The following is a 15,259-nucleotide window of genomic DNA, read 5'->3' on the forward strand; positions in this document are numbered from 1 at the left end:
ATGAATCCGCCACGGGTATACACATGTTCCCCATCCTGAACCCCTCTCCCACCTCCCTCCCTGTACCATCCCTCTGGGTAAACTCCAATTAAAATAAATAAATTTATATTAAAAAAATAAACTCTTTGTAATAAATACAAAGCATACTTCACTCACATCATACAAAAATCCTCTCTATGGTCAAGTTTATTATAAACATAAAAGGAATGCTCAAAATTCTCCAAGCCACACTTCAGCAATATGTGAACCGTGAACTTCCTGATGTTCAAGCTGGTTTTAGAAAAGGCAGAGGAATCAGAGATCAAATTGCCAACATCAGCTGGATCATGGAAAAAGCAAGAGAGTTCCAGAAAAACATCTATTTCTGCTTTATTGACTATGCCAACGCCTTTGACTGTGTGGATCACAATAAACTGTGGAAAATTCTGAAACAGATGGGAATACCAGACCACCTGACGTGCCTCTTGAGAAATTTGTATGCAGGTCAGGAAGCAACACTTAGGACTGGACATGGAACAACAGACTAGTTCCAAATAGGGAAAGGAGTATGTAAAGGCTGTATATTGTCACCCTGCTTATTTAACTTATATGCAGAGTCCATCATGAGAAATGCTGGACTGGAAGAAACACAAACTGGAATCAAGACTGCCGGGAGAAATGTCAATAACCTCAGATATGCAGATGACACCACCCTTATGACAGAAAGTGAAGAGGAACTAAAAAGCCTCTTGATGAAAGTGAAAGTGGAGAGTGAAAAAGTTGGCTTAAAGCTCAACATTCAGAAAACGAAGATCATGGCATCTGTTCCCATCACTTCATGGGAAATAGATGGGGAAACAGTGGAAACACTGTCAGACTTTATTTTGGGAGGCTCCAAAATCACTTCAGATGGTGACTGTAGCCATGAAATTAAAAGACGCTTACTCCTTGGAAGGAAAGTTATGACCAACCTAGATAGCATATTCAAAAGCAGAGACGTTACTTTGCCAACAAAGATTCGTCTCGTCAAGGCTATGGTTTTTCCTGTGGTCATGTATGGATGTGAGAATTGGACTGTGAAGAAGGCTGAGCACCAAAGAATTGATGCTTTTGAACTGTATTGTTGGAGAAGACCCTTGCAAGTCTCTTGGACTTCGAGGAGATCCAACCAGTCCATTCTGAAGGAGATCAGCCCTGGGATTTCTTTGGAAGGAATGATGCTAAAGCTGAAACTCCAGTACTTTGGCCACCTCATGCGAAGAGTTGACTCATTGGAAAAGACTGATGGTGGGAGGGATTGGGGGCAGGAGGAGAAAGGGACGACAGAGAATGAGATGGCTGGATGGCATCACTGACTCGATGGATGTGAGTCTGGTGAACTCCGGGAGTTGGTGATGGACAGGGAGGCCTGGCCTGCTGCGATTCATGGGGTCGCAAAGAGTTGGACACGACTGAGCGACTGATGTGATCTGATACACAACACTGGCAAAGTAAGCTGACCACTTCTTTTGTCAAAAGAGTTTTCCCTTTTCTTTTTAAGGTGTGCTGACAGAAAATTCTCAGAAAGAAACCACTTCAAAAATTACAAGGTTTTGTTTCATTTTAATTTTTGATTAAATTAGTGGAAATTTATTGTTGTCAGGAAAAGTGATCAGAGTTTTATTACTATTATTTTTATTAGTGTGTATTTTCCATGGAGATAGCAAGCGACTTTTGTTTCTGACAGTGAAGTTTTAATTAATTGCCAATTTCAAGTGTTCCATGGAAAATAATGACCAAAACATAGCAATAGGTCTCACAGACAGAAATTATGACTTCTCCCATTTGGTCTGGCTCAATTTGTGTTCTCATGAAGACAGACCTATAGATCTTGGATTGCAAAAGATTTCTCAAGTTCTCTTGCTGTTCTTCCTCCAATTTCTAGTTATATGTTAGGAAACTCAGACACTCTACAGAGCTCATGTCCATCAGGAATTTATAACACTAGTTGCTAATGTAACTTTTCCTTCTTCCTTCAGTGTACATTGGGTTGGATAATGAAAGAGTCACTCGTCATGTCCCTGTGTTTGAAGATCTGAGACGTGTTCAGGCTGGTCCTGATGGTCCTGGGGTTGACTACACTCCACCAAATCTAAATATTTTCTTGCCTAGGGAGCTGAGTCATTCACTTCCGGTCAGCACTACTGGGAGATGGATATGGCGGGCTGTTGCAACTGGGCCATTTGATTTTGAAATCATTCTTGGGCAAGAGACAGTGACATGGTCCTTGACTCAGAGGGAATTTTTCTACTTCTCTGTATCAGAGAGAACAGTCAGTGCAGTTTCTTTACCACCTCCCCACTGTCACATCAATATGTCAGAAAGACTCTAGGCTGTGTGGGGGTGTTCCTGGATTATGATGGTGGTGTTGTGAGCTCTGTGAATGTGCCCAGAAGTGCCCTCATTTGTAGTTTCCTCTCCTTCTCCTTCTCTTTCCCTCTCAAACCTTTTCTGTGCTCTGGATACCCATGATCAAGGGCACGTTAGAAATTTGAAAACAAGTATCAGAAATGTCAATAAGTGGCATCACTAATTTGTGTCTGTATGATTTTCTATAATTTCACCTTCCTTTATGAAATGTATTGATTTATTTTTAAAGGGTTGATATGTTAACTATAAATTTGTATAAATATTTAAATAAAAATGATATATCTTGGATACTGTACGCTCATTATTCTACGTCTTCTCTGGTCCTTTAATTTCTAAGGTAACTGGATGTCAAAAAACACCTTGCTCTGTTTACCCAGCTTAGTGGGATAAGGCAGAATTGGAGTTCTCTTTTCCCTGCTCATATTACTTCATCAAGTCTCAGTTTTAAAATTTCTTTTTCATGATGTTATTTGTAAACCTTCTGAACTACATGACAGCATCTTGTTGGGCTGACTCAGAGCATCTTACATATTTCTTTGTAAAATTCATGACCTAATATTGGTAATCCCACCTAGTTTCCCCTCTGGTAGAAGGTTTGTGTCTGCAACATGTACAGATAAATCCCAAATAAATAACATGAACCTACCTGCTTGAAATAAATCTGCTTTAATAAGTTAATAGGTGTACAAACTCATAACAAAAAGATGTTTCACCAATGTTAAAAGGCTTATTATATGTTTAGTTAAGTCTCTCAGTCATGTCTGACTCTTTGTGACCCCATCAACCGCAGCATGACAGGCCTCCCTGTCCATCACCAACTCCCAGAGTTTCCTCAATATCATGTCTATTGAGTGGGTGATGACATCCAACCATCTAATCCTCTGTCATCCCCTTCTCCTCCTGCCCTCAATCTTTGCCAGCACCAGGGTCTTTTCAAATGAGTTAGCTCTTCGCATCAGGTGGCCAAAGTACTGGAGTTTCAGCTTCAGCGTCAGTCTTTCCAATGAACACCCAGGACTGATCTCCTTTAGGATGGACTGGTTGGATCTCCTTGCAGGCCAAGGAACTCTCAAGAGTCTTCTCCAACAGCACAGTTCAAAAGCATCAATTCTTTGGCTCTCAGCCTTCTTCACAGTCCAACTCTCACATCCATACATGACCACAGGAAAAACCATAGCCTTGGCTAGATGGTCCTTTGTTGACAAAGTAATATCTCTGCTTTTTAGTATGCTGTCTAGGTTCATCATAACTTTTCTTCCAAGGAGTAAGTGTCTTTTAATTTCATGGCTGCAGTCATCATCTGCAGTGGTGTTGGAGCCCAGAAAAATAAAGTCAGCCACTGTTTCCACTCTTTCCCCAGCTATTTGCCCTGAAGTGATGGGACCAAATACCATGATCTTCGTGTTCTGAATGTTGAGCTTTAAGCCAACTTTTTCACTCTCTTCTTTCACTTTCATCAAGAGCTTTTTAGTTCATCTTCACTTTCTGCCATAAGGGTGGTGTCATCTGCGTATCTGAGGTTATTAATATTTCTCCTGGCAATCTTGATTCCAGCTTGTGCTTCCTCCAGCCCAGAGTTTCTCATGAGGTACTCTGCATAGAAGTTAAATAAGCAGGGTGACAACATACAGCCTTGACGTGCTCCTTTTCCTATTTGGAACTAGTCTGTTGTTCCATGTCCAGTTCTAACTGTTGCTTCCTGACCTGCATGAAGGTTTCTCAAGAGGCAGGTCAGGTGGTCTGGTATTCCCATCTCTTTCAGAATTTTCCACAGTTTATTGTGATCCACACAGTCAAAGGCTTTGGCATAGTCAATAAAGCAGAAATAGATGTTTTTCTGGAACTCTCTTGCTTTTTCCATGATCGAGTGGTGCTGGGGACCAGCCCCAGCTGATCCAGGGTATTCGAAGGAGAGAGGGCCTAGGCGACTATTTATATGCTAATTAGAGATATAAAGAATAATAGAATGAGGATAGCTCAGTAGGAAAATTCAGTGGAGAAAAGAAGCTGAGTAGCTTGGTTTACGCGGGAGACCAATAAAACTTCAAGACAAGAAGTTTGCACCACTTACATAGGCCGCAGGCACCCTCTCGAATAGCGGAAGGTGCCTCACCCTAGACACCTTCTCGAGTGGGTCTTAGAAGCCCAGGCATAATTAGTAAGCGTGGTGGGTTCCGCGCTCCAGATGGAGACTCAGCTGGAAGTTAAAGGGAAGAATGACATGGGGAGACCAAGCGCTGGTGAGCAAGGCCCGTAGCTTTATTTTCAACAGGGGCTTTTATACCCTAAGTTACACATAGAGGATAATAGGGGATGCAAAGTCAGCAGTTTTTGACCCTTATCAAAAACCAGGGTTTCTTTCCTGCAAATTTATCGTATACAAATGGTTTAGGTGATTTACATCATCTTCTGGCCAGAAGGCCTACTAACATTTTATGACTCTTGACAAGGACTTATCAACAAAGACTTATTTTCTCTAAGAGTAATTATTTTAAGGTTTGGCGCCGTCTTCCAAAGATAAAATTGCATTCCTATAGGGCGGATGTGTAATGGGTTTACAACAAAGGAAAGAATTTATTACCTTAAGGGTCTAAAGTTACTAACACCAAGGCCACTACTTATTTTTTACTATATACCAACTATTAATTAATACACATTCAAGGATACAATTCAGGGGATGTGAAAACTTGGCAACAAGCATTGACTCATCAATGAAGTCCTTTACTAGTTTATTCTGACAGTTTTTAACTCTCTGAGAGGCTCTAAGCTATTTGAATATCTTAAGCTTCCCGTGCCTCTGGAGGCTAGGAGACTGTAAACAATCGTATGCATAGCTGTAGGAGTCTGGGTAAACTTGTAGGCGAGTTAGAGAGCCATCTGAGGGGTTTGGATTTAAACACTCCTAATTGCCCAGGAACTTTATTAATTGGAGCTGTAAGTTAACTTCTTGACAGAGAGAGCGAGATAGTGGTAGGGGACAGCCCCCAGTAGAGTCAGAGGTGAGAGCACAAAGCAATAAAGTAGGCAGACTCTGGTTTTTTGGGGGAAAATGCTTGAGAATATCCGGGCGGACTCCTGAGGCTCGATCCCGCCTTTGCGTATGCCGAGCCTCCTTCCTCATGACCTTTGTCACGAGTGGAATGCCTCACCGGTTCCCGGCAGAGTGGATGTTGACAATTTGATCTCTGGTTCCTCTGGCTTTTCTAAAACCAGCTTGAACATCAGGAAGTGCACGGTTCACATATTGCTGAAGCATGGCTTGGAGAATTTTAAGCCTTACTTTGCTAGCATGTGAGATGAGTGCATTTGTGCGGTAGATTGAGCATTCTTTGGCATTGCCTTTCTTTGGGATTGGAATGAAAACTGACCCTTTCCAGTCCTGTGGCCATTGCTGAGTGTTCCAAATTTGCTGGCATATTGGGTGCAGCACTTTCACAGCATCATCTTTCAGGATTTGAAATAGCTCAACTGGAATTCCATCACCTCCACCAGCTTTGTTCATAGTGATGCTTCCTAAGGCCCACTTGACTTCATGTTCCAGGATGTCTGGCTTTAGATGAGTGTGAGTGATCACACCATCATGAATATCTGGGTCATGAAGATTTTTTTTTTTTTTTTTGGTATATTTGTTCTGTGTATTCTTGCTACATCTTCTTAATATCTTCTGCTTCTGTTAGGTCCATACCATTTCTGTCCTTTATTGAGCCCATCTTTTCATGAAATATTCCCTTGGTATCTCTAATTTTCATGAAGAGATCTCTAGTCTTTCCCATTCTATTGTTTTTCTCTACTTCTTTGCACTGATCGCTAAGAAAGGCTTTCTTATCTCTCCTTCCTATTCTTTGGAACTCTGCATTCAAATGGGTATATCTTTCCTTTTCTCCTTTACTTTTCACTTCTCTTCTTTTCACAACTATTTGTAAGGCCTCCTCAGAGGCTTTTTTTTTTTTTTTTTTTTTGCATTTCTTTTTCCTGGAGATGGTCTTGATCCCTCTCTTCTGCACAATGTCATGAACCTCTGTCCATAGTTCATCAGGCACTCTGTCTATCAGATCTAGTCCCTTAAATGTATTTCTCACTTCCACTGTATAATCATAAGGGATTTGATTTAGGTCATACCTGAATGGTACAGTGCTTTTCCCCTCTTTCTTCAGTTTTAGTCTGAATTTGACAATAAAGTATCCATGGTCTGAGCCACAGTCAGCTCCAGGTCTTGTTTTTGCTGACTGTATAGAGCTTTTCCATCTTTGTCTGCAAAGAATATAATCAATCTGATTTTGTTGTTGACCATCTGGTGATGTCCATGTGTAGAATCTTCTCTTGTGTTGTAGGAAGAGGGTTTTTGCTATGACCAGTGCATTCTCTTGGCAAAACTCTATTAGCCTTTGCCTGCTTCATTCTGTACTCCAAGGCCAAATTTTCCTGTTACTCCAGGTGTTTCCTGACTTTCTACTTTTGCATTCCAGTCTCCTAAAATGAAAAGGACATCTTTTGGGGGTATTAGTTCTAGAAGGTCTTGTAGGTCTTCATATAACCATTCAACTTCAGCTTCTTCAAGAATACTGAAGTGTTTTGCCATTCCCTTATCCAGTGGACTGCATTCTGTCAGACCTCTCCACCATGACCCGGCCTTCTTGGGTGGTCCCACACAGCATGGCCTAGTTTCATTGAGTTAGACAAGGCTGTGGTCCATGTAATCAGATTGGCTAGTTTTCTGTGATTGTGCCACAATCACCACATGAAGCTATTCTTTATAAATGTGAATTCTCTCCCTTGTTTTCTGTCACTATCAACAATATAGTTCACTAACTAATGATCCTTCTCTCAGAAATATCAGGATAATCATTCCCAAAATTTCCTTCTTCATTTTGAATTTTCTTATAAAAACACAAATCTTTGGTTTACAATTAAAAATAGGTGCTATATATATATATATATATATATATATATATAGGATTTATATATGAACGAAATTGATGGAATGTAAAACTATGCTGGAACTTTTCCATCTTCCAACAATTCCATTGTGTCATCAAGCTTCCTGCATGTCCCATTCCCAACATCAGCCTGAACAGGGCATCCAGGATGTGACAGCACCTTAATGGAAAAATTTAAGGGATTTTTTTTCTCTTAAGTCCCAATTTTATTTCACTTAGTATCTTCCCATTTTGACTTCCCTGGTGGCTCAGCTGGTAAAGAATCTGCCTGCAATGTGGGAGACCTGGAGCCCTGGGTTTGCTCCCTGGATTGGGAAGATCCCCTGGAGAAGGGAACAGCCGCACACTCCAGTACTCTTGCCTGGAGAATCCCATGGACTGTGTTATATCATTCATTTGGTTGCAAAGAGTCGGACACGACTGAGCAACTTTCACTTTCATCTTCCCATTTTAGCACAAACTCTGTAGAGTTAGAGCCTTGCGACTTAATGGGATATGTTGGGGTTCAGTGAATATTGCCTTGGAAGAGTTCAGGAAATTGTAGAACGTTTCTTTAAAAAGAGTTTACAGTTTGGTGTGAAGTGTTCAGTTCAGTTCAGTCACTCAGTCGTGTCCAACTCTTTGCGACCCCATGAACTGCAGCATGACAGTCCTCCCTGTCCATCACCAACTTCTGGAGTCTACTCAAACTCATGTCCGTTGATTCAGTGATGCCATCCAATCGTCTCATCCTCTGTCATCCTCTTCTCCTTCCGCCTTCAATCTTTCCCAGCATCAAGGTCTATTCAAATGAGTCAGTTCTTCGCATCAGGTGGCCAAAGTATTGGAGTTTCAGCTTCAGCATCAGTCGTTCCAATGAATATTTTCAGTACTGTTTTCCTTTAGGATGGACTGGTTGGACCTTCTTGTAGTCCAAGGGACTCTCAAGAGTCTCCTCCAACACCACAGTTTAAAAGCATCAATTCTACAGCCCTCGACTTTCTTTATAGTCCAGCTCGCAGCATGTGAGGTGTAATTAGAAACAAAACCTAAATGACTTAGAGTCAGGGGGCTGTTGTATCCTGGTAACAGAGTGGAACCCAACTAGAAGAAAGACTACTTTCCTAACAGTTAAGCCAATGAAAACCCAAAGAATCTTTCCTGACCATAGCCTTTCCACTTCTTTTTCCTCTCTAAAGGAGAGCTTTCTTAAACAGTAGTAAAATATTATTTTTTCTGTAGCTCATGAGGATGACCTCATGTATGGAGTTTTCAGGCAACCAGTCAGATTCCTGATTAATCCCTTATCATTTGTGTCCAGTATAAAAGAAAGGCCTGGCAGGGACATTGAAGGACTCATCTGAGTAGAAGGAATTCTTGGCGACATTCAAGAAACCAACACCTCTCCTTCAACATCTAGGAATACACCAACCCTGCCTGCTCGCAAGTTTTGCTACGGAATGAAAAACACATTGAATGGGGGTGGTGGGGGTGGAGTCAAAAGACTGTGGGACATGTTCTTTCTCACAGGTAAGAAATGCATCTGGATTCAGTGTTCCATCTTTCTTATCTCTGAGTCCTTGCCCAAAACTGGAGCTCAGTCCCAGAAACACACTAAGTCCTGCTCCCGCTGATGTTGTAGAAGAGAAGGTTGAGGCTCATCCTGGAGCTACTAGTTAGAGCACTGAGAACTCAGAAATGCATCTTGACAGTCATGTCTACACTGGTAACTTCTCACATTTTCAGACAGCCTGTGATTGTAGTTGGTTACTTTATTTTAGGAACTTTACACAATTGAAACAGAATAAGAGTTCAATAAAAGTCAATTTTATTTTATTTTTTGAAGTATTTTTCATACAAATTTATTTATTTTAATTGAAGGTTAATCACTTTACAATATTGTATTGGTTTTGCCATACATCAACAAGAATATGCCACAGGTATACACGTGTTCCCCATCCTGAACCCCCCTCCCTCCTCCCTCCCTGTACCATCCCTCTGGGTCATCCCAGTGCACCAGCCCCAAGCATCCAGCATCATGCATTGAACCTGGACTGGCAATTCATTTCATATATGATATTATACATGTTTCAATGCCATTCTCCCAAATCATCCCACCCTCTCCCTCTCCCACAGAGTCCAAAAGACTGTTCTATACATCTGTATCTTCTTTGCTATCTTGCATACAGGGTTATCATTACTATCTTTCTAAATTCCATATATATGCATTAGTGTACTGTATTGGTGTTTTTCTTTCTGGCTTACTTCACGCTGTATACTAGGCTCCAGTTTCATCCACCTCATTAGAACTGATTCAAATGGATTCTTTTTAATGGCTGAGTAATACTCCATTGTGTATATGTACCACAGCTTTCTTATCCATTCATCTGCTGATGGACATCTAGGTTGCTTCCATGTCCTGGCTATTATAAACAGTGCTGCGATGAACATTGGGGTACACGTGTCTCTTTCCCTTCTGGTTTCCTCAGTGTGTATGCCCAGCAATGGGATTTCTGGGTCATAAGGCAATTCTATTTCCAGTTTTTTAAGGAATCTCCACACTCTTCTTGGAGAAGGCAATGGCACCCCACTCCAGTACTCTTGCCTGGAAAATCCCATGGACGGAGGAGCCTGGTAGGCTGCAGTCCATGGGGTCGCTAGGAGTCTGACACAACTGAGCGACTTCACTTTGACTTTTCACTTTCATGCATTGGAGGAGGAAATGGCAATCCACTCCAGTGTTCTTGCCTGGAGAATCCCAGGGACGGGGGAGCCTGGTGGGCTGCCGTCTATGGGATCGCACAGAGTCGGACACGACTGAAGCGACTTATCAGCAGCAGCCACACTCTTCTCCATAGTGGCTGTACTAGTTTGCATTCCCACCAACAGTGTAAGAGGGTTCCCTTTTATCCACAACCTCTCCACCGTTTATTGCTTGTAGACTTTTGGATCACAGCCATTCTGACTGGCGTGAAATGGTACCTCATTGTGGGTTTGATTTGCATTTCTCTGATAATGAGTGATGTTGAGCATCTTTTCATGTGTTTGTTAGCCATCTGTATGTCTTCTTTGGAGAAATGTCTATTTAGTTCTTTGACCCATTTTGTGATTGGATCGTTTATTTTTCTGGAATTGAGCTGTAGGATTTGCTTATATATTTTTGAGATTAGTTGTTTGTCAGTTGCTTCATTTGCTATTATTTTCTCCCATTCTGAAGGCTGTCTTTTCACCTTGCTTATAGTTTCCTTTGTTGTGCAGAAGCTTTTAAGGTTAATTAGGTCCCATTTGTTTATTTTTGCTTTTATTTCCAATATCCTGGGAGATGGGTCATAGAGGATCCTGCTGTGATGTATGTCGGAGAGTGTTTTGCCTATGTTCTCCTCTAGGAGTTTTATAGTTTCTTACGTTTAGATCTTTAATCCATTTTGAGTTTATTTTTGTGTATGGTGTTAGAAAGTGTTCTAGTTTCATTCTTTTACAAGTGGTTGACCAGTTTTCCCAGCACCACTTGTTAAAGAGATTGTCTTTAATCTATTGTATATTCTTGCCTCCTTTGTAAAAGATAAGGTGTCCATATGTGCGTGGATTTATCTCTGGGCTTTCTATTTTGTTCCATTGATCTATATTTCTGTCTTTGTGCCAGTACCATACTGTCTTGATGACTGTGGCTTTGTAGTAGAGCCTGAAGTCAGGCAGGTTGATTCCTCCAGTTCCGTTCTTCTTTCTCAAGATTGCTTTGGCTATTCGAGGTTTTTTGTATTTCCATACAAATTGTGAAATTATTTGTTCTAGCTCTGTGAAAAATACCTTTGGTAGCTTGATAGGGATTGCATTGAATCTATAGATTGCTTTGGGTAGTATACTCATTTTCATTATATCGATTATTCCGATCTATGAACATGGCATATTTCTCCATCTATTAATGTCCTCGTTGATTTCTTTCACCAGTGTTTTATAGTTTTCTATATATAATTCTTTAGTTTCTTTAGGTAGATATATTCCTAAGTATTTTATTCTTTTCGTTGCAATGGTGAATGGAATTGTTTCCTTAATTTCTATTTCTTTTTTCTCATTATTAGTGTATAGGAATGCAAGGGATTTCTGTGTGTTGATTTTATATCCTGCAACTTTACTATATTCATTGATTAGCTCTAGTAATTTTCTGGTGGAGTCTTTAGGGTTTTCTATATAGAGGATCATGTCATCTGCAAACAGATTGTCTTTGCCATAAGAGCTTCTTCCTAGAATCTACCTGGATAAGAAAAGTAGGCTTAGACTCATAGACAGTTCTGGCTGGAAAATGTCAGACCCAAGCCCTATAAGCAAAACTGCAGTAGAAGCTACATCTAACCCCAGAGAACAAACTTGCTAACATTTAGACATTATAAAGGACTGTTTGTTTGTCTTTTGTTTGGTTTGATTACACAGTATTGCTTTTGCTCTGGCTGTTACTGCACACACAATAGTGGATGGTGGTGATTCCCCAAGACTCTATTCCTTTTAGTCATTCCCGGCTTATCATCTCATACCCATCATTCTATTATGCAATCTGTATGCACATTTGAAATAATGATGCTACCTTTTGAAGTTAAGGATTATGGCATAATTGTACACTACAGAATAGACTAAAAGAAATCACTGACAATCTGTGAAAGAAATGTGATGGTGTTTATGAAGTTTGACCACTATCTCTTAAGATTTTCTCTATTTTGACTGTTTGCATTCTATTCCTCAAAACATATTCCTATTTAATCAAAGATGGGCCATCATGCTCCACTCAAGGAAAGATATTTATTTTTAAATTTTTCTGAAGTATAGTTGATTTACAATATTGTGTTTAGTTTCAGTTGTACAGCAAAGTGAATCAGTATGTATATATATATATATATATATATATATATCTCCACTCTTTTTTTTTTTAATTTTATTCTTAAAAGTATTTTTCTTTTTTTTTAATTTTATTTTTGTTTTTAAACTTTACATAATTGTATTAGTTTTGACAAATATCAAAATGAATCCATCACAGGTATACATGTGTTCCCCATCCTGAACCCTCCTCCCTCCTCCCTCCCCATACCATCCCTCTGGGTCATCCCAGTGCACTAGCCCCAAGCATCCAGTATCGTGCATCGAACCTGGACTGGCATCTCGTTTCATACATGATATTTTACATGTTTCAATGCCATTCTCCCAAATCTTCCCACCCTCTCCCTCTCCCACTGTTTATGGGGTACTTGAGGTAAGAATACTAAAGTGCTTTGCCATTCCCTTCTCCAGTGGATCACGTTTTTTCAGAATTCTCCACCATGACTCGTGGTGGCCCTGCAAGGTATTACTCATAGCTTCCTTGAGTTACACAAAGCTGTGATCCATGTAATCAATGCAAGAAGGTAAAGTGTTTCTGAGGAGGTTTTGCAAATAGCTAAGAAAAGCGGAGAAGGGAAAGGCAATGGAGAAAGGGAAAGATATTCCCAACTGAATGCAGAGTTCCAGAGAATGGCAAGGAGGGATAAGAAAGCCTTCTTAAGTGAACAATGCAAAGAGACAGAGGAAAATAATAGGATGGGAAAGACTAGAGATCTCTTCAAGAAAATTGAGGATACCAAGGGACCATTTCATGCAAAGACGGACCCAATAAAGGACAGAAATGGCTAGGTTTTATCGTTATGCTTATAAACCATTTGATTTGATTTTTTTTTTGTGGATGATTTGTGCTATTTATTAGAACTTTCTGGGTTTTTTTGCAGTTAGTGTTAGTATAATTTTTTGAAAAGATTATGCTTTCTTCACTAGATTCCTTTTACCTTTATTTTATTTTATTTTTATTTTTTAAACTTTATTGGGTTAGGATTGACAAATAATCATTGTGTGTATTTAAGACATAAAAGCATGATATTTTGATATACCTATACATTGTGAAATGATGCCCATGTTCATCCATAATCCCCTGTCTTTACCTTTATGTGTATGGTGAGAACACTTAAGATTTAGCAAATTGCAAGTATAAAATGCATTATTAACTGTAATCACCATGCTGTGGATTAGATCTCCAGCATATAGTTAGGACAGTCTGTTTCACCTTTATTTTAAAAAATCCATTTTCACATACACAGAGGTGTATTTCTGAGCTCTTTCTTTTTGTGCCATCGATTTAGCTATTTCTTTGCACATCAACACCACTGAGTTGTGATTACTGTGGCTTTAAGTAAGTTTTGACATTAGGTAGTGTTACTCCTCCAATTATGTTCTTTGCAGTAACACAATAATATATTGTCATTGGGAGTCACGTTCTATAAATGTCCATTAGGGAAAGTTGGTTTATAGTGTTGTCTTGTCCTTCATGATCTTCTATTTAATCTATGGATCAATTTGATCTATTGGTCTATCAATCTATGGATTTCAGTGTTCAAAGAGATATTAAAATATCTATTGAAATCTCAGGTTACAATTTTCGTTTCTCTTGGCAGTTCTATCGATTTTAGCCTTATGTAATGTGAATCTCTCTTATTAGGTGCATGAACACTTAGGTTTATTAAGTCCTCTTGATTATTTAATCCCTTTATCACTTTGAAATGACCTGGTAATAATGTTTTTATTCTGAAATTTATTGTTTCTAATATTAATATAGGCATTCCTGTTCTTCTTAAAATAGTGTTAACATGTATGACTATTTAGTTGTTTTAATTTAGCCAATTTGTGTATCTATATTTTGAGTTTTTAGATAACATATAGTTGTACCTTGTTTTTTTATCTATCAGAAGACATTTGCCTTTAACTGGAATGGTCCCACCACTTATATTAAATATGATTATTGATATGGTCAGAGAAGGAAATGGCAACCCACTCCAGTACTCTTGCCTAGAAAATTCCATGGATGGAGGAGCCTGGTGGGCTACAGTCCATGGGGTCATGAAGAGTCGGACAGGACTGAGCGACTTCATGACTTCACAACTATCAGTTAGTCTATCATTGCTGCTATTTTTTACTGTTTTCCCACATGTTGTCCCCCTTTCTTCTCTCTTCTTGTCTTTATAACATATTGTTTATGATTCCGTTTCATCAGCTTTGTTGGCTCATTAGTTGTGACCCACAATTTAAACTTATTTTAGTTGTTTGTAAAAAGTTTATAATATATATCTTTAATTGATCATAGTCTATAGATATATATGCGATATCTCACCACTTCACAAATACTAAAATAACCATATTTTATGTTTAAATAAATATACATATATGTATTTCTCCTTCTAAACTCTGTAATATGTTTGTCATATATTTTACATTTATATAGATAGTAAAAGGTTCATAATATTGTGACGTTTTTAATAATTGTCATATTGCTATTTTATTATCATGTTTTTATTTTCAACATATAATCCATTATCTTCAAGAGTTTCAAATAGCAAAATAAAGCCTTATGTATTTACCCACATAATTATAATTTCTGGTGCTCTCCATTTTTGTGTTTATTTTCTTTGTTATGTGCTTATACATCTAAAAGCCATGATTTCTTGCAGTTTTGGTATCATGCAAGAAGAAAAACCTAGTCTCTATTTCTCCATTTTAAGAGGTAGAAGTCTCCCTTTGTGTAACTTTTGTGAGCAGTAGTAAAAACTTTATAATGAAAAGAAAATTGATTTTCTATTAATTTTCTTTTACTACAGTTTTAGTGTTTTAAAAGTTAACTGCTTCTGGATTGCTAGTGAAAATATCTTACCTTGCTTATTTGGGACATGAACACTTGAGAAAATATTAAATTAAGATGCACCAGTGGGAGACTGGAAAACATTGTGATTGTTAACAATGACTTCTATCTAAGGTGATATTATTACAAACAAACGTGCAGCTATGTATTTTGAAAAACATATGGAAAATGCGTTTATTTTACTTTACTGTTTTATATAATCCCATTGTCTCTGAAAAAAATTAATATTGAACATTTAACTGTAAATGCG

The sequence above is a fragment of the Bos grunniens genome, chromosome 29, assembly GCF_055505025.1.
Source record: "Bos grunniens cultivar Pamir isolate PY7600 chromosome 29, Bosgru_T2T1.0, whole genome shotgun sequence".
NCBI classification, from domain to species: Eukaryota; Metazoa; Chordata; class Mammalia; order Artiodactyla; family Bovidae; genus Bos; species Bos grunniens.